We start from the raw sequence: 27,302 nt of genomic DNA on the forward strand, positions 1-27,302 counted from the left end.
TGAAGTGTGTAAACCTGGTGATTCACAGACCTGTACCCCTGGGGATAAAAATATATGTTTATAAAAAATAAAAAATTTAAAAAAATAAATAAATAAAAAAAAAGATAGGAAACATATAAAAATAACTATGTATTTCCTTATAACTCAAGCAATTCAAACAAAAGATAATGATAAATTTTTTTCTTGATAAATACTTTCACAAGTTTTCACCTTTAAAATAAAAAAATTTAAAAGAAAAAAAAAAAAAAAAAGAAAAACTGATAGAGTAGGGACCTTCACAGTTTTTAACTAAAATAATGTCAGTGACTACATAAAAAAATATACTCTTAAAGGTGGTAATTGAAAAGTTTAAATTCTGATTAAAACTTATTACATTTCTTGACTAGGATAGAGCTCTGACTATGTAAACAAAAACAAATCCTACTCATAATAATAGTAAAATTATGTTAATAGTATTTAAGGGTTCATCTTTCAAAAGAAAGATTTGTGTAAAAAAAAAGTTTTGTGTAATTACAGGTTTTAAATTAAAACTATAGACATACTTATTAAGATGAAATAGATTACTTTCCATATGAATAAGACATATAGGATTATTTATGAAAATATGAGTTAACAAATGTGAAGATATTTCCAAATCTCAGTGATCAGTTAAAAGTTTTTCATACTTTTCTAATTTTTCCTTTATTAACATCTAAATTTCTAATATTAAAAAGAATACGGTCCTAAAAAAAAAAAAAAAACCTCAGAAGTGTTTAACTGTTTGTAAAAGTTGTCCAGCTATCTTTGAGCATTCTTAAGAAAAGATTACTAAAATTTCAAGAGTACAGCCAGTTAGCTGGCTATGTTGCTGAGATAATTACAGTATTCTTTTTTTAAGATTTTATTTATTTATTTGACAGATAGAGATCACAAGTAGGCAGAGATGCAGGCAGAGAGGGATGGAGAAGCAGGCTCCCCCAGAGCAGAGCGCCCGATGCAGGACTCGATTCCATAACCCTGGGATCATGACCTGACCTGAAGGCAGAGGCTTAACCCACTGAGCCACCCAGGTGCCACTACAGTATTCTTTATTTGAAAATAAGTCCCAACAATTTTCCTCCATTTGACAATAAAGTGCATAGAAAGAAATCAAAAGATTAGGTGTTTTTATAAAATACTCCCTGGAGACAATTATTTTATAAGTTTCTCACTCCAGAAAAGCCCCAGATGATCTTTTATCAGAGGAGTAGAGAGAGTGATTAAGATGTAACTGTAAGTATAATCTAAATTTTCAGGATACAAGGTAGCTCTAGGTTTTCAAATTTTCTATCAAAACAATCTAATGCAGCTTTAAAAAAATGTATACCCCAGATCTCCTCTATAAGATTATATGATTTAGCAGGTTTTGGATGGGACCCAGGAATTCTTAGAATCAGCCCAGATAAGAGGATCCTTAAATTTGGTTATCTATGGGAGAAAAAAGAAATGATTTAGAAAGATTAGAAGTTCATAAAAGGAAGCTCCAAACCATATTCATAACAGTCATAATTCAAAATAGCCAAAAGACAGAAGCAACCCCAGTGTCCAGAGACAGATGAATAAATAAACCAGATGTGGTATATGCATACAATTAGATATCCTGACACACGCTAAAACATGAATAAAACTGGAGGACATTTAGAAGAATAAATGAAACAAGATGGGATTGGGAGGGAGACAAACCATAAGTGACTCTTAATCTCACAAAACAAACTGAGGGTTGCCGGGGGGAGGGGGTTTGGGAGAAGGGGGTGGGATTATGGACATTGGGGAGGGTATGTGATTTGGTGAGTGCTGTGAAGTGTGTAAACCTGGTGATTCACAGACCTGTACCCCTGGGGATAAAATATAAGTTTATCAAAAATAAAAAATTAAAATTAAAAAAAAAAAAAAGAAATAAGCCAGCCACAAAAAGACAAATTCTGTATGATTCCATTTATTTATGTCGAGTAGTCAAATAATTAGAAACAAAAAGCAAAATGGTAGTTGCCAGGGGCTGGCAGGGAAGGAAAATGAGGACTGGTTTAATAGGTTTAGAAGTTGAGGGGCTTCTTTAAAAGATTTACTTATTTGAGAGACAGAGAAGGCATAGGAGAAGGGGCAGGAGGAGAGGGAGAGAGAATCTCCAGCAGACTCCCCATTGAACAGGGAGCCAACTCAGGGCTCAACCCCAGGGAACCCTGAGATCATGACCTTAGCAGAAATCAAGAGTTGGACACTTAACTGACTAAGCCATTCGGTGTCCTTAGAATTTGAGTTTTGCAAGATGAAGAAGTTCTGGAGGTTGGTTGCACAACAATGTGGAGATACTTAACACCACTGACTTATATACTAAAAATGGGTTAAGATGGTAAATTTTATGTTATGTATATTTTACTAGGATAAGAACATTTTAAAAAGGGAACTTTAGTGGTGAAAACATAATTTTCTGACTCACACTTTTGCTGTGAAACAGGACTGTGAAAATATGACATACTCCATATAGTACTCATTGTTACCACAGCCATCTTGAAAAGAAAAAAAAATTTTTTTTTTTAAGTTGTAGGAATAGCTTGTCTCTCTCCCAGCAGCAGAGACCCCTCCTGGGGTATTTTCTTATCTCTAAGTGCTCAAAGGGGAGGTGTGAGTACAAATAAATCACTTTAATAATATTCTGGATCAAACATGACATCATTAGAGGAAACTTCTCTGGTATAAATGATTAAAAAGACCTACAGAGTGCACACAGCACTGAAGTACAAATATATACAAATAATTTTGTGTTTATTGTTAATTTTATTCGACTATATTTCACAGATTGCTTTTCTTAGATTAAAACACAGATAAAGCTCTGAACCTGGATATTGACTCAACTTCAAGATCCAGCAGCAACCTACAAAAAAAGCTCTGTCCTGTAGTTTACCGGCACCTCTCCAGAAGCTCCCAGAATATTTATACCTTGGTGATTCATAGTTCCCAGGCTTAAGGTCTGTGCTGGGTAGTCAGTTTATTCATTAGGCTGTGCCACACTATCCCAGATAAACTCAACCAATTTATTAACAAAATGAAGGAAAATAACCCCTGGAAACTCATCAAACATAATCTTGGGTACTACATGATCATGGAAATTGCTACCCTGATAATCGAAAAATTCATATCTCAAATGAAAATAATAAATTATTTCAACTATAGGAACAAATAGAGAAGTCATATGGGGATGAACATTAGTTGTGTACGCATGGATGCACTGTGCTATTAGTAAACCATAAAAATGCATGATGTTTTTCAAAATATCGCACAGATCATAGATTTTTGTTTAATTTAGTTTACTTACATAGAATATTGAGATGAATATATTTTCAAGAACTTTTAATTTTTTTTAATTCCCAGAAGCCCAAGATATATAATAAAAATAGACAATTACCTTTAATTTCCACATGCTGAACTTTTCAGAGCACTAATAAATCAATTTAATAAACCTTTATTTGCCTGTGTATAAACCACTGGCTGCATAAATAAATAATGTTAAGTTTCTGCCCCTAAGGATTTTGTACTTTATTAGAAAAAGATATATACCAGAATCTGTCAAACTTGGTTGTACATTGAAACTGCGTGGGTGGGAGCTTTAAAGAAAAAAAAAAAATTAAAAGGGAAAAAAAGGTGGATGGCTAGCCCTAAGCCTAGAGGTTTTGATTTAATTTACCTGAGTCTGGGCCTGAAACTGTTGTTGCTATTGTTTTTAATTCCCCAAGAGATGTTAATATGCAGAATAAAATAGGCAGTTCTCAACAAATCTTCATTCAAAATAAAATGCTTCCAGATCCATGTGGTTGATTAAATACACTGAACCTTCCCCTTCCTTTCTACTATTTTTATGAAATGACATAAAATAAATATTTTTAAAAAAATAACAATGATGAAAAGTTTTGTTTCGTTTTGTTTTGTTTTGTTTTGTTTTAAAAAGATGTCATGAGGGGCACCTGGGTGGTCCTCAAGTTTTTATTCATGTTAAGCTTCTACCTTCTGCTCAGGTCATGATCTCAGGACCCTGGAATGGAGCCCCATGCCAGGCCACCCACAACGATGGACTTCCAGTAGAATTTCTAGAAAACAATCATTTTGCTGGAGATAAGAGTGTGGAACACCCTTGGAACAGCCCAAACCAGAGCAGCGAGAACCAGATTCAGAGCAGTTTTTCCCTGGGTTGTCTCAGAAAAGCTCCCAGGCTGCAGTCAAGATAATAGGAATATGATGTAAGGTAAATATAATAGCCTTTTGTTTAATGTACCCAGAAGAACACGGCAGTTGTGCCTCTGCTTCCCTGTGTAGAGAGGAGATGAAGTCTCCCAGGCGAACCACTGGTAACTGCTCTCTGAAGAAGGATTTAGAAGTGCTCCTGAGAGTATTAGCAACTGATCTGCAAGAACTGTTGACTCTGCATGTCCTCGTCTCATGCAAAGGGACAATGTGAACACACATGAAAGAGCTCACCTAGCTTTAGATGAGTAAAAGAAACTAACATATTCCTCATATGAATTAAACCCCTTTTTTTTAATGTTGGCAAATAATGGGAATCTCTGGACTGTCGGCTCACATGCCCTGTGGGGAAGCAAGGCTGTTGGCATGAATAATCTTCACATTGTAAAGACCAAAATTAGTTACTGGAGAGGGGAGAGGCCTAGAGAGGCAAAGGACCTACAAAATCAGGAGAAAGAAAACCCATGACTACTAAGGATTCGTCAATGTGGCTGGCCCTTCCTTCGTAACTACGAATGGACCTCTAACGATCATCATAGAGGGAAAACCAGTAACACAAAAAACACAGAGCAAATGAGTAAGCCAAATACATGATCATAAAGCAGCAAGTTATTTGAGCATTAAGAGAATTTTCAAAAAGTCTATTTGGTATATTTGGGGCTATCTGAAAAGAATAAGGGCAGGTTGCTATGAATAAACATGTGCCATGAAAAAAGAGCATCGACCATATTGAGAGGGCACCAACACCAGGCTACAAGTGGACCAGAGTCCTTGCCTTTATGCTGGGGATGCCACAACATGAGACAGGGAGGAGGAGAAGAGAAAAATGAAAGAATCTTACTGGACATTTTATATATGTAAGTAGGATTTTGATTGAGACCAGAAAGAACTATAATCAAAATAATTGGCTAAAATTTAAAAATATTACTGAGAAGTTTTATACAAAAATTTACCTTCATGGATCTTCAATCAGCAACATCTTCATGCTATAGCAGATCCTAAGGCTTACCTTTAACTCACATTTTGTAAATGTAAAATATTACATCTAACGCTCATCTTTGTGAGAATAAAGATGATTTAGCTAACTATTCCTTTTTTCTTGAGAAACTTTAGTCTTTCTTTCTTTTGTACCACATCTTAGGTTTTCCTTCTGTCTTAGAGCTAGCTACTCTTTCTCATTGTCTTTTCTGATGAAATATTCTGAAGTAGTGCCTTTATAAAAGAAACCCCAGAGAGTCCTAAAATCCAGGGATGTAAAAAGTTAATCAATCAATGGCTAAATTCTCTCAGGTGTCCATCTGGTTTTTTACCTTTATCTTCTTAGAGCTGGAGAAACTTTCCATGAAATTCCTTGTAACTATGAGGAGAATTGTGATTTTATTTCTTGTTGGCCTTTACCAAGAAGTATCTTAGTCAGTTTGGACTGATACAACAAAAATACCATGGTCTGCTTGGATTAAATGACAAACATTTCTTTCTTATAGTTCTAGAGATTAGGTAGTCCAAAATCAAGGTACAGGCACACTCAGTGTCTGGTAACACTTCCTGGTTCATAAATGGTCTTTTTGCTGGCTTCACGTGGTAGAAAACGTGAAGGAACTCTCTGAGGTTTCTTTTTTTAAGGCACTGATCCCATTCATAAGGGCTCCACCCTCATGATCTAATCACCCCCAAATGCCCTACTTCCTAAGCCTATCACATCAGGGGTTATTTCAACATAGGAACTTTCGAGAACATAGAAATTCAGTCTATAGCAACAAATAAATTTTCAAAGGCCAAGTTCATCCCTGGAATGAAGAGAGTCTAGTAACTCAAAGCAGGACCTGGTCTTTGATATCTGTCCCCATTTTCCAAACATGTAACTGGTACCATGACTTAGTGACTTAGTTTCCTCTCTGGCAACATTGACATAAGATGTTCAACTTATACCTTTGAGTTTTGACTGTCTCTTAAAATTTGGCCTGGTAACTTCTCACTGGTCAGTTTTTATAGCATAAATTTTAAGATTTTTTTTTCCAGTGTTTTATTTATTCTCAATGGAATGGTTTTTCTGAGAGATACATGTTACTATAACAGGGAATAGAAATATTGATGAGAACATTGCTTGGCACATACTGGATCCTCAAATAATATTGTTTCATGATAAGGAAAGAAAAGAGGAAAGGAAAGGAAAGGAGAAGATAAAAAGAGAAAAGAAATGAAAAGAGAAAAGAAGAGAAAGAGAAAAGAAAAGAAGAGAAGGAGAGAGGAGGGAGGAAGGAAATGATGCCTTTCTAGGAGGTATGAAAAAATTTGGACTTTAAGTTACAGATGAAGAGAAGTCATATAAATTGGTTTGCTTGTTTGTTTTGTTTTGTTATTAACATAGGGAGTGATACATTTTTGTTATGGAATGAGGAAAATAGATTGCAGCATAGCTAGTGTTAATATAAGAAACCAATAAATAGAACTAGAGCAGTGAATGTATGAAGGATACAAGTAGAAAGAACTCAGAGGTAGTTAACTTACAGAATTGAAGAACTTGAAGACTTATTGATGTAGTACATGAGCAAAAGCATGAGTCAAGACCATCTCCCACATTTTTGCTAAGAGCATCCAGTAGTTGATATTGTCCTCCTCAGAGTTGGGAAACCCTGGAGAGAAATTCAGTCCTCAAAATACCAAGTTTAATTTCTTTGATGAAATTAGTGGAAATCATAGGAAAGTTCTGGAGAGGTGATGAATCTGGCCTAAATTCTGGAGTCCATAAGATTTATTCTGATTTCTATGTCTAAGTATATAGAATCCCTTGGAATTAAAAGCATATAGATAAATAGACAGGAAGCAAAATTATTTCATAAATACTATGTTTGGTGTATGCTTGAAATGAAGAATATATTCATAATCTTTGGGATACCATAGTTTTTCTACCTTTGTCAACTTTCATTTTAGTACAAACCAATATAGGAAGAAAACAAATACTTTCAACTTGTGGCACTAAGGATGTAGTAAAGAAACAAACCAAATGTGAAGTTTAAGTGGATCCTATTTATTTCCTTTAAAACAGAACTGCATTTTTATTTCATACTTTATTCTGATTTTCCACTTAGAATATGGGCATAAATGATGCACTTCCTTACTCTGAGGGGTGGGTGTGTATGTGTGTGTGTGTGTGTGCACACATGCATGTGTGCGTGTGTGTGTGCGCACATGCATGTGTGCGTGTGTGTGCACACATGCATGTGTGGATTAGGAATCTATCGTTATACAAAAGCTAAGTTTCTTGCGTTTGTAGACTATGTTGGTGACACAGTATATTACTTGATGATTCACTTTAAAAAATCTGTTTCTCTTAGTCACACATTTTAACATCATTACCTCCTAATAATGGCTTTTTATTTGAATGTTGGCATAAGTGTGCATAGGACATATGTATGCATTTTTGCGTTATGTATAGACCTTAACTATAAGACAACCCAGTGCCTTCAGCAAGCCTCTAATTTCTTCTGGACCTAAATTTTCTTATTCGTAAATTGAAGGCAATAGATTTAAATAATCTCTGATGTTTATTTTAGGTTTAACATCTATATTTCTAGGATATAATGGCTGTAATTTAAAGCTGTGCCTGGATTTTCATCTTTTCTATGTCTTTTTATTTTTTTCCCCACTCATGCCAGACATTATTTTTATTACCAAAACAAGAAATTTCCCACAAAGTCCTGGGAAAAATAACCTCAAAGACATATATAAGTGCTTCTCTATTGTTACAAAATAAAGCCCAGCTCCTTTCCTTTGCATATGCATTGATGTCAGGTGCTCTGAGCAATAACTCCTCAGCCTTGCACGGTTTCCTTGACAGACAGTTTGTGCTCTAGAAATACTGACCAGCACACTGACACATCCTTCCCTCCCTATGTCTGTGCTACTTGTTGTTTTTCTTTGCCAACCTAACCCCTCTTTACCCTTTCAGAAAGGGGAACATCCTCTCATTCAAGCAACACTTTCCCCAACTCTTAAGCTAGCCTTGGTGCTCCCTCTCTGGGCTTATGCTCTCAGAGCACTTAATTAACAAGCTGAAACCACATCTTTCTGTAACCACCCTCAACACAGGCCTCTAAGCTCCCTGAAGACAGGGATTTGTTCTATTTTTCACTTCCAATCTGTTCTACATCAACATGAGACTTGTTCTATCCATATTTTTGAATTATTTTAATGCTGACTGAAGATTTCTTCCAACTTTAGGAATCTAGCACTTGAAAAAAAATTAAGTAGTCTTTAGTGATATTATATTATAATTAGAATTAATAATTAAAATAATAGTTATAATCTATTAAGTACTTATTTTATTCCAGATGCTGTTCTAAGTACTTTAAACATATGTCCGTTGATACCCTACCTATAAGTAGGGGCTATCATTGTCCCTATTTTACAAATGTGCTTATAGAGGAAGTTAAGTTGAAGTGTAAAATATCAATTCAGTGGTTATTTCACTAGGTGTTTTTCATTTGGGCCTGGCATACGTATTGAGTGGATTAAATTAACTACTAGTCAACAGAAATAATATGATATTGGGCAATATAATAAAGAAGCATCATGCGAGGAGTAGTGAAGGAAATATAGGAGTAAAAAAATAAATCATAACCTTAAGGCATTTGCTGTTTTATAAAGGAAACAAGGTATAAAAATATTCTATTTAATGAATTCCTCTTTTTCATCTCTCAGAGATTTAAGTTATGTCTAATTCATTGTTTCTTTTAGTATATCTTCAAGAATAAACAAATAAACAAAGAGAAAAAAATAAAAGTAAAATTAATCCATATAACAATCCTTGCTTATGAAAAAAATATTTCTGATATCTTTAAAAATGCTGGGAATAATTACTTATTAAGATAGATACTAAATAACAATATTATTTGACTCTCTGACTACTTCATATATACCAAGAATGCTAGGATTAATTATTTTAATAAAATTGAAAGTGGACCTAAGTTGAACTTTTCAAGGACTATCAAAATCACAAGAATTATTGTTAGAACAGTGTGCTTTGAACACACACTTTGATAGTTATTCATAGCACATACCATTCAATTTAATTGATTTGCACTCAACCATCTGCTGTCTAATTGCCTCATAGCCAGTGGGATTTATATAAGTAAATGAATATTAGAGATAGAAAGAATACTAATGTGAAGTTTATGTTTTATTAAAAATGTCTTCTTGTTCATCCACAAAAATTAGATATATTAAAATTTAGATGAATTTTTAAAAAGCCTACTTTTAAGATTTTCATTCATTACCAAGATAGAGTAACATGAATCAGATATATAATCCTGCCCCAACATTAGAAAGTGGGTAAAATAATGAAACAAAGGTTTTGGAGACTTTGGACATCAGACAGTGAAAGAAATAACTGAGAAATAGGAAATCAACAGGGTAACCCTCTGATTGCCCCTGTTTACTGCCTGGAGGAGGCTTCTATGTGATGGCACGAGAGAAGAAAACCAGATGAAGCCCATGACTTGAGGAAATAGAGTGGGGGGAGTGGGCAGGTCCGACTGAAAGAGTTTGTAAGATAGAGTACCAGACAGAAGAGAGTTCACAGGTAGAAAACTCCAGAAATCTGAAAGGGTTTCTCTTAAATCATCAGCTGAATACTAACAAGCAAATGCACATGGGAAAACAACTTGAAACTGGTTAAAGAAATGCCCAGAAAGATTAATGGCAACAATCCTTTGAGTTCATGCAGGGCTGAAAAAAATAAATGCCAATTCTCACCAACCAGAGTGGAAATTCTCATAATTGACAGCATATCAGATAGAGTACTCAGAAAACTTTGCCCCAATTGTAAGATAAAATCAATCACAGGCTAAAATCTGCCCTAGGCCTCCCTAACAGGATTCGAAGACAATAGGCAGACCTCAACTGTAAGAAATAGTAAAGGAATTCCTTCTGGCCAAAGCTAAATAATATCAAGGGAAATGGGGATCTCAGAAAGGGATGATTTGTTCTTCCTTATAGGTCACATTTTTCTGCTTTGCGTGTTTTGGGATTTTACATGTGATAGATACTGTGAACTCTTACAGTGCACTTGATTTTTTTGGGGGGGTTTTCCTATAAATATTCTTAAGCTTTGTTCTGGAATGATTAAATTTGTTGAAAACACTGATTCTTTGAAGTCTTTCCTTAAGCACACACTAACTACCCATAGAAAAAAGGCAATAGTATAAAATTCATCCTAAAAAAAATTTTTCTACCAGTGTTTCAAATCATGGCCAATATGTCTCTGTTGATGGCCTGTGGACCATCAACCATTATGTTACCAAATATCTATTTGAAATTATCTGATGTTATTAAATAGTCATCATGGTTTTGTGAGATCATACCTTCACAGTTCTTGCAAGTTGTCAATTCCGATCTGGTTTTTTTTAGAATTGGAAAGCAAATTTTGTACACTGTGATGGAATCCCTGAACTCATTCATGGATTCTGTTCAGGAGAGGTCCTTGAATAAAGATTGTTAATCATGAATAGTGAAGATAAGATCCAAAAAGTGTATTGAAGCATTCAAAATATTTGTTTTGAGTATGGATACTTTCCAAAGTATAGAAGCACATTAATCAGATCTCATTCACCAGTAAGGGTATGAAATATGATGAAAGAGAAGGTTAATATTTTTCAATCCTTCTGAAACTACCTATGAGATGGCTGGATTATTGGAATATGACTTTGATTAATGTATCCAAGGCTACATTAATTGTTACATTGTTACATTAACTGTTACATTGTTCTGAGTCAAGGATAATTCTTTGTCCAAGGGATAGCTATAATAAGCAATGGGTTTTTAAGGTGTGTCATATTGCTGAGTTTGTCTCTCTAGAGCATGACCTAATATTTTCATACACATAAAAAGAAAAATGTATGAAGTCCTGGAAGAATCAATCTGGATTCTATGTGTGCCATGTTGCTGACTTCACACTCCTAAATAAACGAAATAATTCATATGTGTGTGTGTGTATGTATATAAAAACAAAAGCAGAAGATATTTTAAGAAAAAATCTATATTTTTATGGCTTTTCTCTATTCTGTTCTCCAATTGGTATTGTGGATTTTTGTCATTCGGATTCTTTGATGAGACTTATTTCTTAAATAGCACATGGTATAAGTGACATGTCTAGGTTGTTTATAAATACATCATTTATAGAAATTTAGGGGACTTTTACAAATCCTTCCAACATCCATTTTATCTGGAAGTTCAATATGCAAAGTAGGTCACCACATATAAAGAATATAAGATTTATATCACAGAAAACAAAGGAGTTTCCACTGACAATATTCATGAATGAACAGTTACAGAATGATATTTTAGAAGTAACTAAGAATTATTATAAATTTTCAGTGTTTTCTAAGACAAATAAAGTTCACTTCCCCTTAAGTATTTGCTATTTATTTGGAATCTCAAATTTTATATTTTTAATATCTTCTTTTTCTTCTGGCATAATCAGGTATTTTTATTTTATCTGGAAGTCCATAATTTAGTTTTCAATTCTAGCTGATTTATATTCTAAGTCAGTTTGAAATGTTCAGCCACATTTGGAGATTTTATAAGTTGACAGTTTCTCTTTTCAATTTATATTTTCTGCTTCCCTTCTTTTAGTTCTGTGAACATTTACAAATAAAGGACAAGGATCTCTTTAAAAAGCTCTTGACTACTTCAGGATACTGTTTGAAAATGTCCTAAAGTTTATTTTCTTTTCTTTTTACACATTTGAAAAAAGTTTTCTGAAGTATTTTTGAAAATGGCATTGCACTGAATATTTTCTTTAATTTTTGTATCACAAGACCATCTTTGAATTAGGCACAGCTAGGTTATTGGACTCGTTTCCTGGTCTTTCCCATCCTGCTGCTTATAACTTTTTTTTTTTTTTTTTTTTTTTTTTGGTCAGAGTGCTTGACAATTAAGTGAACTCATTGGTATGGATCTGATTGCCTAGAAAAATAAGAATTTAATAGAATTCTGAATTTGGAAGCAAATTTTTATTAATTTTTCAGCAGTTAACAAAATCCATACTTATATCTCTGAACGTGGCTCTAGCCTGTGCTCTAAAAAAAAACTGTAAAAATAAATAAATAATAAAACTAAATACTTATTTTTTTAAATACCTATAATTTCAGCTTCTTTAATGTAAGAAGGACTGGATTTACCTTTCTGCTTTAAACATACAAAAAAATAAAAAATAAAAACTGAAAACAGACACCAGCTAATGATATCCCTAAAAGAAGACAGTTGAGACCAGCCTTGTAACAGTTCTGCCTTACTCTCTAGACACAATATCTTAAAAGCCAGCAACTACACAGAGGAAAGGAATGTGGATGGTTGGTAGGACAGGTTGAGGTATCTGGTAGTGACGGGGACAGAGTTCTGAAAAAAGGGAACTTTGCATAAAAATAGCTCCAGAAATCTGAACAAAAAATTCTTTTGCATCTTTGCTAAGAACTCAGATACAAAAGCATGGAGCAAAGCTCCAGATACCTGGCCTGATACAGAAGAACCAGGTATCTGGAAGATCAAAATTCTCAGCATGCCAACCAGGTAAGCTCTAGGAAAATACTGCTGAACTCTAACCAGCAGGAGTAGAGTGTCCTTCATGATCCTTTAGCCTATTTAGGAGAGTGAAGTGTTATCAGAAGAGACCATATGTAAGTAATTGGGGGCAAACTGTCAACTGAACAAAGGTTAAAAGAAAAAAATCCATGAATATGGCAAGTCTGGATATAAAAGTAATTATATTTGTAGTTTATGAACCTTACCACAGTGAACACATAGTTCCACATATATTCATAGTTCAATTCTATAATTTAATAATACTATTCCTACACAACTTTTTCAAAAAACAGGGGAGGGGTCCCTGGGGGCTCGTGGCTCAGTTGGTTAAGCATCTGCCTTTGGCTGGGGTCATGATCTCAGGGTCCTGGTATCAAGCCCCATGTCAGGCTCCCTGCTCAGCATGGTGTCTGCTTCTCCCTCTCTCTCTGACTCTTCTCCCCACTTGTTTGTTCACTCTTTCTCTCTCTCAGAAAAAAAAAAAAAAGATGAATATTAAACTGATACCAAAAGCCAAAAAATAAATTTTAAGGACATAAAATTTGGGACTAATATCCTCATGAACATACAAATTTCATAACAAAATACTAGCAAATATGATGCCTCAAATGTAAGTTAGTTTTATAGTAGGAAAACAGTATTGGTTTAATATTTGAATATCAGTCTATATAATTCACCATATTAATAGGCTTTTACAAAACTATAATTATCACAAAAGATGCAGGAAAAGCCTTTGAGAAAGTCAATTATTTATGATTAAAAAATAACAAAACAAAATTCTCAGCAAGTTAATAGAAGGAATTTTCTCAACTTAATAAATGGGTCCTATGAGAAACTTTCAGCTAAAATAAGAGTAAATGCTTTTCTTTTAATATCAGCAAGAAGAAAATTATCATTATTACCCATGGTTTCATCAGTCAAAAACAAAAATATGTAGAGATTAGAAAGAATTAAAACTGTCTTTATTCACATATGACATATGAAGAAGTATATATCTGTATATACACTAAAGAATCTACCAAAAAAAAAAAAAAAACTACCAGAACTTGTGAGTAAGCTAATATAAAAACTACCAGAACTTATGAGTAAGCTAATATAATAAGCTAATATATGCTATACAATACCAGATATACACAAGCAAGAAACAGGAGTGCAAAATAAAACTATGATGAGATACCACCGCAAACCTCCTAGAACAGTTATAATTCAAGACTGACAATCCAATGTTGACAGTTGGTTACTCCCATTGCTTATGAGAATATAAAATGACAACCATTTTAAAAAGCAATTTAGCTCCTTCTTATAAATTTAAAAACATCTGCCATATAGCTTAACAATTTCATTCCTGGATATCTGACCAAGAGAAATGAAAACACCAGCCCACACAGAGACATGTACACACATGTATAGCTAAACTCCTTATTCCCCATAGCCAAAATTTGGGAACAATCCAAACAGCCATCAGTAGGCAAATGAATAAACATGTTGTTATATCTATACCTGAAGTCTAATCAGCAATAAAAAGGAATGAACCACTGATACAACTGCACAACATAGATTGTCTCACAAGCATTATGTTGAGAGGAAGAAGTCAGTCACAGAAGAGTAGATACTCTTGACTCATTTATAATGAAAATCTAGAAAAATAATTACTATCCACAGTAGCAGAAAACAGAACAGTGATGTCTGGGACTGAGGATGGGGAGATAAGATTTACTATGAAGGAATTTTCTGGGTAATGAAAATGCTGTCTTAATAGTGGTGGGAGTTGCCCGACTATATACAGATCTTGCAATTCATCAATATATACACTAACTAGGAATAGATTTTATGTAAATTATTTCTTGAGGGTGTTTACTTGAACAAAAAAACTTAATTCTCAGTTTTATATCTGTTATAAAAAGTTGAGAGTCCCCAAAGTTAGGAATGTGAATGTATATATTTTGATTCTGTATCTCAGTTCACACATCAAGCAGTATATAAAAATATTATGCTAATTTACATTTCAATAATACAATTTAATATAGTGTGATGACATAATATAACTGGGAAACCCCTAAGATTCTTAGGATTAAGAACCTCTGAGTTAGATTCCAGTTCAGCCCTATACTAGATATATGATCTTGACCTTAGTCATTGAGCCTTTCCATGTCTGAGTATTCATTTTTAATAACAGAAAATATAATAAAAATACAGAAGAACACAGAAATATTCAAATAACTTAACAAATTAAAACCCCTTTATCAGAATTTTAAAAGACTGCAAAGATGGACTTACTGCTGTATTATCAATATTACTTATAAAAGTAGACATTGGGGTGCCTGGGTGGCTCAGTGGGTTAAGCCACTGCCTTCGGCTCAGGTCATGATCTCAGGGTCCTGGGATCGAGTCCCGCATCGGGCTCTCTGCTCAGCGGGGAGCCTCTTTCCTCCTCTCTCTCTGCTTGCTTGTAATCTCTCTCTGTCAAATAAATAAATAAAATTAAAAAAAAAAAAAAAAGTAGACATTGGATTTGCTAAACTTGTCTGAGGAGTCCACCACTGTCTGCAACAGGAGTTGATTTATGCTGTAAGATTATCCAAAATTTAGAGAATGTTTAACCTTCATATTAGCTTGTGTGCATTTTGTTGAAAGAGATGAGAGACTACAAAAAAAAATTAAATGATGACAATTTAATCACCACAAAATGTAATAAGCATCATCATCTAATAGAAAGAAAACATATATCTCTCTTTTGATTCTAGATATGGTTTTCTTTTCCTACTAATATATCTTAGTTTGATACTTTTCCTTTGAAGTCAGATAGGTTGATCTTTATTCTAACATCTATTTATGAATAAATTAATTTAAAACTATAAGCTAAGTGCTTCAATGAGGATCCCTTTTCCATTTTCTTTAAAAGTTTTGTTCATGTACCCATAAATATATCTTGATTTTGCTATGTGTTTTTTTTATTTTTTTCCTGTATATAAATGTATTTTGCATTAAAATGATTAGCCAGCCATAGCAAATCTACTGAGAGAACAAAGCAACTATCTAAATAATAAACCATGATTATGAATAATTCCATAACAAAACAATCTACTGTCTTGTTGCTAGATAACCTGGGTCTCTTCTTTAGGAGTATCTAGTAAAGTAAAATGAAATAAAATTAAATTAAATTAAAATAAATAAAATCATTTTTATGGGATGTTAATATGTGAATTGGAGGGAAAAGAGAAACAATTTAATTTTATAGATTCATTCAGTTGTAAAGAAGATGAGACATATTAACACTTCGACAGGCTGAAAAGTCAAGGAGAAAAGAATTATTTAGATAAGCAAAATAGAATGTAAAATCAATAGCAGATAGACCTCTATAAAAAAATTCTAGCAGCTTCCTGACAATGCGATTAGCTAAATAAGAGATTCATATGCATAGAGAAATTCTAAGTGCAGTATTACCAAGGAAATGTAAAACCTAGATGGACAAATAACTAGATGCAGATGGACTGGACAAATTCCATGGTCATTGGCAAGAACTTGGCTCTCTGAAGGCTCTCTGATGGCATCAGCTTTGCAAGGAACTAATGTAAGCCGCAAGCTCTCTTGGTCAACACACCGATCAACATTGGCTCTTGGGATAGATGTTAATATAAATCTATTATTTTCCTTCTAAAAGGGTTTATCTTTCTCCTCTGTTGTGTCTTTCCTAAAGAAGAGCAATTCTTTAATCTCCCTCAGCATAAATGAATGTTGAATTTTCTGGTTAACATTGCAAAATAACTATTTTTTTCATGGCTAAATGAGTTTCTTGGTTTCAAGTTGTTCTCATTTATTTGAATCCAAAAATAGTTTAAAAGATGGACTGTGACTATACACAAATCCAATTAAAGAGCAATCACTTTTCAGCCAGTTTTCCAAGACTGATTTCCTATTAAAATACCTTGACCATACTTTACTCATAACACAATAAAGTTATCATTTTAAATTATAGTGGATGATACTGAACCACTCCAAGCCAAGATACCTAATATTTCCTAATTATATGGCTGCAAGTTGCCACCTATAGGAGAGAGATAAGGTTATTTTAACCTATCTAAATTGAAAGTCCATGATCTTTCATTTTCTTCTTATATCTCTCCTCTTTTTATCTATTCAAAATATATAGGTGTGGCATTGTTTTAAGGCAAGCTTTGGACTTGTGAAATTACATACTTCAACATTTCATAGAAAGACTTTACAACCAACGTTATAAGATTTTATAAGAGAATATTCAAATTACACATAGTAAACCAATATTTAAAAATATGCAAGTATAATTTGTGATTGCCAAAAGGCACAGATGGTAAATTTGTTGTTTTATTAAATTTTAGAAAAAATTAGAGAGCAGTAGAAGTTAAGCCTTTCGATGTAAGACACTACAAGAAAGGCAAAACTTCATAGTTTTATTCTACAAAGAGGTTTAAGTATCTATTGTATGTCAAGGTATGGGCTATCTACATATGCAAAAATAAATAGCCTCGTAACCTGTAGTGTCCAGTTTAAGGGTTGAAACATATCTACCAATTGAAAACAACAGTGTTATTTAAACTGAAAAGGAAGAGAGGAGTAGTTGGAGCAAACGTGGGGAGGAGACTGCCATTCGTTGAATATCTTCTGTGTGCTTGATGCATCATTTTACAAATCATGTATTACAATACTCCAAAGTGTTGTTATTCATATTTTAAAGATGAAGGCATGATTTTTTAAAGTAACTTTAAGTAATTTTCTCAAGATAAATGGGAAGGTTAAGATTTTAATTCAAACCTGCTAGCTCCAAACCCCTTCTTCCCAAAGATAGAAATTTTTAGGGGATTGCCGCCACCCTGAATAAATTCTGCACAGCATATAAGTTTGCACTAATTTCTTGTTGGCAATTATCTAAAATCATGAAATGCTATAATGAAGCTCTAACTTCCCTGAACATGTTTATTATCTCTCTATATATAAATCTGCAAAGTTCCTTTACAAATGAGATACAGGAAAAGAGGAATTAACTTTATTAAAATACTTGCACCAAACTTTTGGTGCTGACTTCCCTGTTAGAAATTTCAAGCAGAGGTGATCTAGGGGAGAGGAACATGAAGCTTTGAATAAGGATAGACTGAGGTGACTCTTGTGCTCTAAAATCTAAGACTGAAATTTGGATATTGTTCCAGTTATCTATTGCTACATGACAAACTACTCCAAAACTTAGATACTTAAAATACCTATTTTATTTTTCTAAAGATTCTGAAGGTTATAAAATTGGGCTTTACCTAAATAGTTTACCTCTTGCCAGCTTGGTATCAAGTGCAGAGACTAGATTAGGGGTTCCACATATAGTGGTCTCTTCACTCACATATTTGTTATCTCTTGTTCCTTGGTTTCCTTATCTCTCTCTCTCTCTTTTTTTTGTTAACTCTCTGTATATAGTATCTCAGCATACCTAGACTTTCAATGTCACTTGGAGATCTCACAAAATAGACTCTTAAACATCATTAATTACTATTACTCCCAGAGTAAGCATTCCAAGAGCAAATAGTACAAGGGGACCCCAGGTAATTTGCAAGGATTTTTATGACCTAATCATAGGATGTCATTTTCTCATATCCTATTGACCACTTAAGTCACTCTGCCAGTGTCTAGTGCAGACTCTAGGGAAACTTCTTCATGGGATTATGTGTATCCAGAAAAGGAGGGAATTGGTGGTGACCATCTTGATGACAGGCTTCCACAAGTATAGAGAAGTCCTAATATAAATAATTATTAAAGCTCATTAATCAACCATCATTTGATTTACCCAAATTTTAAAAAAATATTTTCATCACAAGTATATAAAACAAATAAGTGGGAAGTACCATCAACTCCCTAAGTTTACTAGAAATGATATAAGCCAATATCAGCAAAAATTTCTACATGCAGGTAGACAGATTCCCCTTTGGCTAAAAGATATAGAAAAGAAGTTTGGAAATATAGAGTGGTTTGGATATAAAATATATACAAGTATAAAATATGATACTAGATGCTTTGTCCAAACTTTGAATCTATAGTTTAACCAGAGAGAAACTAGATGTGATTTTCATAATACTCACTGGCTGGAAGAGCTTATGAACATCTAGGATGCAGTTGGAATTAAATCTAATAATCAATAAAATAGGCTACTACCCTCAAAGACTTACAAACACAATCTGACAACAATTCACTTGAGTCATTTTGCAATACACAACAAAAATCCACTCAAGGCCAACCCCTGGCTCCATTCCCACCAAAGCAAGCTGATACATACCAGATCAGATAATTGTGGGGCAAATTTAAAAATGATGACTGTCCACCCAGAACTAAAGGAATTATACACACATACAAACACACATCATATCTTTGTTCTAACAAATATCTCAGCATCCAGAAGATGTTTGTTCATACAAAATGGAAATGGGATATTGCAAAGAAAAGTTGCAATAGTAAAGTTAAACAGACAAGAGAGCCCCTTTTTAAGACTATTTGCAGTAAGGAAGAGAGATAAATGAAAAGTGAGAGTGTTTTTAAGCATTGGGGTGACCTAGTAGAAAAGTACTAAGGGATGTTAGTGGGGAGGTTTGTCAACATGATTAGGTCATCTGTGTTTGCTAATTGTTACTTATGGAAGTTGGGCTAATTGTTACTTATGGAAGTTACAAAGACTGGGATATGGGAGCAATATCTTTCTTGATGATTACATTGCAAAAGGATGCCTCCCAAATCCTTAAGAAAGACATTCCAGGATTGCAAAGGAAGAAAGAGCCTGGAAGATTTATATCTCAAAGGAGTATAGTATTCTGAAGTAAGTATTCTGAAGTAAATATTCTAAGAAAAGGAAGGTCAAACCCACAAGTAAATAGTCAATTAATCTTCAGCATAGTAGGAAAGATTATGCAATGGGAAAAAGATGAGTCTCTTCAACAACTGGTACTAAGAAAAACTGGAAAACAATATGCAAAAGAATAAAACTTTACCACTTTCGTGCACCACACAAAAAAATATATTCAAAATGGATTAAAGTCCTAACCATGAGACCTGAAACCATAAAAATCCTAGAGGAGAACACAGGCATCTTTGATATCTTAAAGCAACTTCCTTCTGGATATGCCTTCTGAGGCCAGGGAAACAAAAGCAAAAATAAACTATTGGGACTTCACCAAAATGAAAAGCTTCTGCACAGTGAAGAAAACAATCAACAAAATTAAAAGGCAACCTACCGAATGGGAGGAGATATTTGCAAAAGTCATATCTGAAAAAGGGTTAGTATCTAAAAATATAAAGAACTAATAAAACTCAACACCCAAAAAATAAATAACCCAATTAAAAAAATGGGCAGAAGACATGACTAGACATTTTTCCAAAGAAGATACACAAATGAGCAATACACACATGTAAAGATGCTCAACATCATTTATCATCAGGGCAATACAAATCAAAACTACAATGAGATATAAACTCACACCTGTCAGAAAGGCTAAAATCAGCAACACAAGAAACAACAGATGTTGGTAAGGATGCAGAGAAAGGGAAACCCTCCTACACGGTTGGTAAGAAAGCAAACTGGTGCAGCCACTGTGAAAGAGTATGGCATTTCCTCAAAAAGTTAAAAATAGAATGACTATGACCCAGCAATTCCACTACTAGTATGTACCCAAAGAATACAAAAATACTAAAAAGAAAAGAAAAAAAAAAGAAAGAAAGAAAGAGGGAGGAACATAAAAATCCTAACTCCAAACTGACACATGCACCCTGGTGTTTATAGAAGACTTATCAACAAGAGCCAAACACGGGGAGAGACCCCCTGTCCATCAACTGATGAATGGATAAAGAAGATGTGGTGTATATGTACAAGGGAATGTTATTCAGTCATAAAAAAGAATGAAATCTTGCCATTAGCAACAAAACAGATGGAGTTAGAGAATATTATGCTAAGCAAAACAAGTCGGTCAGAGAAAGACAAATACCATAAGATTTCAGTCATATGTGGAATTTAAGAAACAAAACAAATGAGCAAAAGAAAAAAGACTGAGAGAGGCAAACAAACACAGACTCTTAACTACATAGAACAAACTGATGGTTGTCAGAGGGGAGGTGGGGGGTGATGGGTGAAGCAGGTGATGGGGAGTAAGGAGGGCACTTGCCTTGATGAGGACCAAGGCATGTATGAAGTGCTGAATCACTATATTGTACATCTGAAACTAATATTACACTGTATGTTAACTAACTGGAATTTAAATATAAACTTTAAAAAAAAAAAAAGCAGGTCAGTGGCCTATAGTCAAGAAGAAATGTATCTGAAGTTAGGAAACCTGAAGGGCACATTAAGGCCATCTTGGAGATTATATATATAGTCTTGGATATTTTATCTAGACAGCCATACCTAGGAAAAGATTCTAAGTAAATGACTCATATAAAGTGTACAAGCTAAGAGATGAAGACTGTGCCCCAGACAGGACTTTAAATTGCCTAATGAACTGGGACACACCCCTGAGTTTCAATTCCTCCCTGCAGACAAGTTGGAACAAAAAGTAACTGTTATGATTAGGTCCTGCATGGAAGAATACCCAATCTGTACCCAGCTTTACCCAAGCTTAAAAGAAAGCCTCAAAGCATTAATTTTGCAACATGTGGAGAATACTGGATTCAGTACTCCTATATGCTTTGTTGAAACTAATTTACAACCTTCAAATTACATCTTATATAGGCCATGCCCCTTCAGGCGTTTCGGTCTTACCGAAGATTCGGTAAAATAGAATCCCCTCATAGAGGAGTTGTCAGGCTCACAAGCCTCTGAAAATTTGCCTTAGGGAATCACACCGCGGTTGTGAAAAATGCTGTCTGTGTTTTACCATTTCTGAATTCCTTCCCTTGTAAATCACACAGAGCACGGCTGGCATTTTCTAGGGAGAAGAAATGGGCTGCTAAGCCTCCAGTGTAATATATAGGAAAAAACAGAATTCAAAAATCCAGGCACTTGCCATCTAAAATTCTCCTTAAAACTATGTCCAAAAAGTAAGCAAACTTGTAAAAGCTATATATAGTATGTCTCAATCATAAGACAGTATTTTGAGTATTTAAGGAAATTTCTGAACTCCTTACCCTGAATCCTTCCTGATATTTAACTTCTTACAATTATAAATTCACAGATTTTACTTAAGGCTCTGATCTCAGTAAAAATTTGAATAACCTAGAGAAAAGTTAGAATTTACAATTATGATATACTGACCCTTCAGTATACTGGAGACACAGACTATGAATAATAACTTTTGAAGTCTCTTCAGTAAATTGTGCTAGGTTAAATTCAATATTGTAGATTGCAAAAACCACTACAAATTCTTTCCCTCCACCAAGAAGTGGAGTCCGTCCCCCCCATCTGGTTTTGCCTTATTTGGCCTGTGGGACAGAAGGAAATAGAATACAACACAGATCTCAAAGTGTTCGGTGCCTTGGAACTTGCCCTCTTTTGCTGTTCTTGGGAGCTCTGTGACCACCATGATGCGAATAAGCCTAGACAAGCCTGTGGGATAATGAAAAACAGGTGACCCAGCCAGTTAACCACCATAACTCAATCAAACACGTGTTATGGGGGGAGTGGGGGAGAAGAGTCAATATGTCTAGTGGTGGTTCCCCTCATGAAAGACAAGTAAGATTCTGAAAGAGAATTGAACTTTATTTCATAGCTGGTATTGATGAATTCAGGGAAAATTTCTCTTTTTTTTATGGTAACCATACATTTTAGTCATGCTTTCAGAAAAAAAAAAAAAATGTGCTTAATTCTTTGCTGAGTGAATAGAGATTTAAGTAGTCTTAAATGTGCTACCTACTCACATTTTTTTTTATTTTAAAATTTGCATATTCTTTCTCCCTTCCCACTCTCCTCAATGTTCCTGACTTTCTACTTTATCTTCTCACTCTAGGAGACTGGTATTCCACCCATACACAAATTTATTTTTCTTTGGGGTCTCTTTAATACTATGTATACCAGGCCTAAAGAATGTCTCCTTCCTTGCTACTAATCAATTGATTAGAACAATCATAAAATATCAATCAGAAGAAATTTCAATATATTTTGGTTTTTTGAGTGCTTGGAGAGGGGATAAATCACTTGACATCAAACATTATTAGACATTACAATGAACTCGATGGGAATCCGTTAGTCATCCACTGAACTGAGCCATCTTCTGGGTTTTCCTAGACTACAGAAATTTGACCTGGGGCTACATATAGGTATGTATGTAGCTTTTCCTCATGTTGCAACCAATTGGGAAGTCCTCATTAAAAGACATTGCATCTTTAAAAGACAAAAATTAAAAGACAAAATTTTAAGAGGCATGTAAAAGTTTTAGCAATTTTAACACAACAGTATTAAGTTTAGACATTTGTAGGCAAATAAAAACAGAGAAGGAAATCATAAGGAAAGTTGATTATGAGCATGATCTGCAGAATTACAAAAAGCAGGGGATGGAAATTTCTTGAAACTCTTACAGTTTTGTTTTTTTTTTTTTACAAATAGTCTGTAAATATTGCTATCAAAGAAGTAGTCTCCTAAGAGGCAATTCTGAAATTTATCATATAGAAGAGTCTACCTTAAATAACTAATATTTTAGTTTTATTCTTATTGCCAAGACATTGTGCTAAGTATTGTGGAAAATGGAAAAAAAAAAAAAAACTAACTTCGGCGATAAGTCTGAATGCTGTAATCTAAAAAGGAAATAGACAAACTTCAAAATTCAAAGACAAAATTTTAAGAGGCATGTAAAAGTTTTAGCAATTAAAAGCATTAAAAGGATTCATATCTGTGTTTTCTGAGAATCAGTTTAAGGAACTAAATGTGAACCTGGGGAGAAATTAACCCAGTGTTGGTGGAGAAAGTTAGCTTTCTGAATATATTTTAGAGATTTTCTTGGAGACAAAATCTGTGTTATTCTAGGAGCATCTTACAGGATGACATTGACATTGAGGACTCAATAAATAGTTCAATGCCATATTAAGAAAAACTTCCTTACAGAGTTCTCTAAATCAACAAACAATAAGTTCCTCACTAGCAAAACTATGTATGAGCTTGAAAGCATTTGACAAGGTTGATTTTAAGTCTTTACAAAACTAAGAGTGTCTAGTAAATGAATCAACTTCAGTAGATATATTTTATTCCTGAAGTCAACAAGTTAGTTAAGTAGAACAAATTACTAAAGGAAAAACAACTAAAGAAAACTGTATCCCTCAATCTGGTCATGGAAAGAAGCCCATCAACCAAGAGACGCTATGGGGAGGAAAGTTCTCACAAAGGTGGAAATGCTGCTACAGGAAGTTATGCCTTCTGCGGCAGCCTCTGCAAACCACTATGACAAACATAGGTTTGTGAAGACTCTTGGGTTGTGAAACAATGTGAACACTGAAGCAGTAAGCTTTGACCTGGTGGGTAAGGTGGGAAAATGCAAACAGCAAAAGTTGGAGTAGCACAGCAAGAATTATTGGAGGAAGCAGGACAATGAGTCCTTAAGGGGTGGGTAAAATCAGGTCAAGGGAAAGCATTTTAGATAAAAATTTACTTCCAAAAGGACTCCTCCTTTGAACGAATTTTCCTCATTTTGCTTTAATACTAAAAGTATGTCTCTGTTTCTTGATGTTTCAATATTGTCATCATGGCACACAGCCAGAGATATCACACTGTTGATGAAATATGCTGAGCCAGAATTCAGATACACACAGTCCACTGAGGCCACATTAGGAAAAACCCTTGCCCAGCAAGGACAGTGTAATTATCCAGGTTGGGTGAACCACTTAGATAAAGGCAGCAATACCTCATCTATTTAAGGAGATCACCTCATCTTTCCAATGTGGTGTAATCTCATATTCCTTCTTCACTGTTTTGAGAATATAATAAGGCACAGTGAGTAGAAACAAAAAGAAAACAACAGAGTACTGAGTAGATACACACACTGATGGCAGAACTTCTGAAATATAAACTCAGGAGATGAAAAGATGGGAATAAAACAAGATTCATCTGTTCCACTTAGCACCGGTGAATATTTCTGGGGGAATCTAGAAGTTCAGATGGAACAAAAATTTAATCACACTGCAGTCCATGAACATTATGCAGTCAGTTCTGTTATAAAACTTGGGACACAAATCTGATTTTTGTCCAACGTGACTGATACATTGATATATTAAATTTAAGGACAGAGCAGATTTGCATTGACTGGTATGTAATTCTATCCGTAGAAACCACCAGATGGATGCAGACAACGGCACCCAGCTGAACGAGTTTCAAGAGTACACAAAACCTACCCACCTCAAACCTCTACCAGCTACCTCAGCTCATTGCCTGGCTGGCATGTTGAGAGCCACATCCGTGCCCATGTGGTATTAACACTGTTCCCTCTGATTTCAGGGAACCTTCCTTCCACCACTTGACAGTAGCAAAAGCTGCAACCTTTCTGATGCCCACTTCCACCAGATAATTTAAAATTTTTGTTCCAGGAAAACTGTCACCTTTTGTACTATTTACAGATTTCTTAACCATTTAACGTCTGTAAAACTGTGCTACTATTTTAATTAGTTTCTTTTCTGTCTAATGTGTCACTGACTAAAGTATTGAGTGTAATGAGTCAGTCTCATTTTTCTCATAAGTCCTATGGCTTTTATTGCATTAGTTTGTATAACATGATGATTTTTAGCAATATATATATCACCTTAGGGTAGAACTGACTGTACCGGGGGAATTCTTTGTCCCCTGTGACAGTGATATTACACAGATGACCAACAACCAAGGGTCTCAGAAGATGCTGGTCCAAGCTCCCTGCAGATATCTAATTACCACCTTGTAGTGGACAAAAAAAAAAAAAAAAAAAAAAAAAAAGAAAGAAAACAAAAGGCATCACATCCAAGAAAAGAGAAAAAGAGAAGAGGGAGGAGCGATGAAAAAGAGGATGGAAGGGAAGGAGGAAGGAAGGAGGAAGGAAGGACAAGTACTTTGATCATAATTGCCCTATGGCAATTCACTTAATGCTGTCAGGTAACCATCCTCTTTGGATGTGTTTATTATCTTCCCCTTCTCCACTTTCACCATGCCCCTTCTAAACCACATTCTCTTTCAGAGATAAATGTGCGACTTGACCTCATTTCTTCTCTCCTGGACACCTTAGCCTGACCCTGGAAGAGCAACTCAAGATTTCTCTTGAATGCTCAGAAATAGTACCTGAAAAGCAACTTAGAGTTCCAACCTTTCCTTATATCTGGACTTGAGAAAAACTGTGAGATTAAACCAAATATTAACTGTAGTTGAGCTTCCAGATTCACTCAGGGAATCTCAGCCCCCCCGTTAATTATCCAGATACAGCTGAGCCTCGTTTGTTGGAGGTTCCATATTCGCAAATTCACCAGGTATCTAAAATGTATCCCCAAATCAATACTAGAAGTGATTTTAGAGTCATTCACAGACACTCATGGAGCTGGAAAGATTCTCCGTCACCCGAGAGGTATGTCCCCTGCTGAATTCCAACAGGGTGGTGCTCTGTCTTATTTTAGCTTTCATACTGTAACCAGATGTCTGTTTTACATGATGTCTGTTTTGTGGTCTACTTAGTGTCACATTTTTTTACATTTTTGTACTTTTCATCTGGCAGTTTAAAATGTCCCCAAAGTATAGGGCTGTCTAGTGTTTCTAATCTCAAGAAGGCTAGGATGTACCCTACCGCCTAATGTACATTATATAAGCTTCAGCTAATGTGTATTAGATGGACTGTAGTTAGGCATGGTACTATAGGCTGTGTGTTCAATGTTAATGAATCAGTACCAATTAAATAAGTCTTTAAACAGAAACACATATAAAACAAAGTTATGCATTGATTGGTTAACAAAAATGTGTCAATAAGCTCACAGATACCTAACCCTTTATTTGTTCTAGGAGCAATGGGTTAGTACTCCCTAATTCATTATTCACAGCAACTCTACAGAGTTAACTACCTGAAATAAGGAGAATTGATGGTACTATAAATACATTGTTGCAGTTGCATTTTATGTATCAATATTTCTGCATTTCCTTGCCTTTTCTAGAGATTAGGCACAGACTCTGCATTGAAACAGGCAGGACTTACTAACCTAGATACTGCAAAAATAAGAAGACTGTTGGGGGTTTTTATCAACATTATTAATAATGTTGATAAAAACTGACAACAGAATGGAAGCATATTCAGTGACGGAGATATAAAGGGGTACCTGCATTGACTCTTCTGCTTTAAGACCTGGGATTTGACCTACCTGCCCAGATTTTTTTTTCTCATAATAGTAGAGAGATAGGTAGAAATTGTGAAGTTTTGATTCCCTGAATTTCATGATAAATATAGTTTATTTGGAATGCAAATTAAAAAGGAATATGATAAAAGGGGATATTTTTATGAGAAAAAAATGTAAACTTCATAACGGAAGACGTAATGCTCATCTTGCCA

Source organism: Mustela nigripes, chromosome 5 (assembly GCF_022355385.1).
Source record: "Mustela nigripes isolate SB6536 chromosome 5, MUSNIG.SB6536, whole genome shotgun sequence".
Taxonomy (NCBI): domain Eukaryota; kingdom Metazoa; phylum Chordata; class Mammalia; order Carnivora; family Mustelidae; genus Mustela; species Mustela nigripes.